At 30.0% G+C, this 3193-nt stretch overlaps 1 long non-coding RNA gene across 2 annotated transcripts; it reads left to right on the top strand.

The window, feature by feature from the left end:
• The first annotated feature begins 504 nt into the window (after positions 1-504).
• On the top strand, positions 505-2664 carry LOC133038706 (uncharacterized). 2 transcript variants are annotated; one of them, XR_009688191.1, is made up of 5 exons: positions 505-692; positions 780-907; positions 1137-2003; positions 2139-2256; positions 2342-2664. It is a non-coding gene; the product is annotated as an uncharacterized LOC133038706 (long non-coding RNA). The 2 variants fall into 2 exon arrangements; XR_009688192.1 differs by having other exon boundaries at positions 2148-2256.
• Positions 2665-3193: the final 529 nt, after the last annotated feature.

Below are 3193 nucleotides of genomic sequence, written 5' to 3' on the forward strand. Positions count from 1 at the left end.
TTGAAGAGTATAACATCTTTTTCTCAAAATTAGTTTATTTTATTTTAAATATACTTATTTTGCTCAACCAATCGAGCATCAGTGCATTGATAGAATATTTTGGAGTCATCAATTAATTTTTGAATTAGCTTTGTTTCAAAAAAAACAAACAATAATTAAAAAGATATTTAAATCATATCATATCTTTATATATTAAAAGTGCCTATTTAACGACAATTCTTGGTTTAACAGAATATACTTATTTTTAAAAGAATATTCTGTTAAATTTAACGATGTTAATAGGTTTGATCTCCCGTTAACAAATAAACCCAATAATTAAAACCAAAAAATTAAAAAATCTTTTAAATATTAATAATCTTTTTTTAAATTAAAAAAATCATCTTATGAATTCTTGGTGGTTTATGAGAAATTTATGGGTGACTTTTTTTTAAAATATTTTTTATATATAAAATGTGACTATATTTAACGTTATTCTGATCAGAAAACATTAATTATAATTGATTAATTTTAGCTAAATAATCCTACCAATCTAACAAATTAAACCCTAGCCTCCAACACAACCTTTACCAGCCTGTCGAAGCTTCCGTACAGCGAAAGAACCCATAGCCAGAGCGACTACGATGGTCTTCTCTTCTTCGAGCACGCTCGCAAGACTACCGAAGTTTCCTACAGCCAGAACCCTTTATGCTGATGTTGCCATCTCTCTATTCATCTTCTTTTCTTATTCATTCTCTTTTTATCTCTTAATTTTTCTTAATTTTATTCTTCTAAATTTACAGTTTCATGGCTTCGAAATACTGATGATGTAAAATTTTCATCAAATATGTGAAGAGACGATGGACAAGCCAATTGCAATTACAATCCCTGAATGAACAGTTTTCTGTTGAAGGATCCCAGAGATATCGAGGTAGGAAATATAGATCTATGGTAGGGATCTAGCATAAAAAAAAGGTTTTGATTTTTTTTCTTTTTCTCCCTCCCATTAGTTGGAAGAGACTCAACATCATGTTTTACGATTTGATTTTTCTAATAGAAAAATAAAATAAAGAAAGGAATAAGTTTTTTGTGAAAATAATTCAACATTAGAATTTGATTTAATGCCAAGAAATATATTATGGAGTTGGTATTCTTTGCAGGTTTGTATCGCCATCAAAATGAAATCAGGGACTTCTTAACACATCTATTAAAAATATTTCAATTTTTTTTTTTAGAAACCGAATTCGATTTAAACTTAATTTGAAGTATTACGATTCGCATTCTGCATCTGCCGCTCGCTTGGTCTCTATCAATCCTACAGGTTGCATGGCTTGCGCGGAGGCCCAATAGAACTGTAAGGGGCACAACAATGTCTTGCGATCATTTTACTGCGACGGAGTTGGTGGCTTTCGATAGCGACAACGATAGTGAGATAATCGATGAGTGCATCATCATCAAATGTGACTGTGAGTGCAAGAACAAAAAAACAATTGTAACATTGAGTGGGAAAATAGTTGCTCAAATGGAGTGGTGGAGCATTGTGGAGCAACTTTCGTCTACTAAATATAATTATCTCATTATAGTAGTTTTAGCAATTTTTCTACGATGAGGAAAGAAAAAAAGTGATGGGAAGTTGCTTGTAATTTTGATTTTTGCCCCTATATTTTATTTACCATTTTTGTAATAATTAAGTTACCATTTTGATTTATTATATTCTAACACCAATTAACATTTTCTTTTAGCTTATAAATGTTTTGAAGGAACCTTGTTTGGATTTGAGTATCTTTGTGCAACACTTGCAATTGAGTGGCTACACAATTCTGCCTTCATATTTCATGATATACTTATAAATGTTAACTTTTATTCTTTATATGTTTTTTTATGTGATTCAACTATTACTGTTACTTGTGGTTTCTTCTCGGATCAGGTTATTGTGATGCTGCTGAATGTGCGCTGCCGTGCAATAATGTTGCAACTCAGTGCTCACTGCTCAGGGTGTGAAGTTGGTTATTCCATGTCTCTTAAAGGTATTTAACTTTTACTTATATATATAAATATATATTGGAGCATTTTTTTTACTCATTATGATTGCTTTTTTTGTTTTTTTTTCCAATTATAAGTTAATTCTTTATATGAAACATTAGTTTAATGAATTTGGCAAGGTCTTGAAGATAAAGCTTGGTGAACAAATCAAAGTAGTGATTATTACTTGGTGCAATGAGGTACAATGCTCATAGAAAATTTCCCTGTGTCTCCCTAAGATTTTCCAAGATGTCTCAGGTCTTTCCCCGTGCTTCTGAATTTTTTATTTAATTTTTTGGTAAAATATTTTATGTTTGAATTTAATTTTGTTTTATGAATGCAGGTTTAGACAAATACCCATCCAAAAGTCCAGCTAGCTAGGCAAATAACACTTCAACAATTTTTTTTTCTTTCTAATTCATATAGTAGTTCTTTGTTCTATAGCAATTGTAATTCATATACTATGTTTAGGTGGGGCGTGTAATAAAAAATTCAGAAATATATTCTCTTGTTCCTATGCTTTTGATGGGTCTTACAGATCTCAATGACCATACAATATACTCCCTTCATTTTCTTTTAGAAGTAAAGTAAGATTAAGGATTAAAATCTAAATTTGTAACATTCTGAGTTTATAAAAAATACTAACTCAACTAACTTAATCATTTAGGGTTGTTTTGTTGTTTTTTTTCCTATCGAGAGAAAATGGGTTGGTTTTACATATGAACGTTCTATTCAATTTGTTGTGCAGAATCAATTGATACTTGATACAAATGTCTGAGTCTTTAATGGTACAACAACATGGTGCTCATGGATATTATTTTGGTTATTTTTTGAAGCAAAATTATTATTTTGGTTATTGAATCTTAATGTATCGGTTTTCTAATTGAACCAAAATCAGCTTTATACATTATTACCTAACAATCATTCCAATTGATCTCCTCTATATTAGGTTGGGGACTTCAGAAAAGGGAAAGGGAAATTGACATCCTATATCCACAATAAAACACGCATAAAACTAATTATAAAACTAAATATTTCTGGATTGCACCAAAGTTAATCTTAGGTGCATTTATATTCTTAAATCAATATCGATTCGCGAATGCACCAAGGCTTGTTAATTTAACAAGTATTAAGAAAAAGAGCTGAATATGTTCTATGATTCTGGCATATTTTTTGTTCCCATTTTTTAAATTAA

The sequence above is a fragment of the Cannabis sativa genome, chromosome 6 (assembly GCF_029168945.1).
Source record: "Cannabis sativa cultivar Pink pepper isolate KNU-18-1 chromosome 6, ASM2916894v1, whole genome shotgun sequence".
Lineage (NCBI taxonomy): Eukaryota > Viridiplantae > Streptophyta > Magnoliopsida > Rosales > Cannabaceae > Cannabis > Cannabis sativa.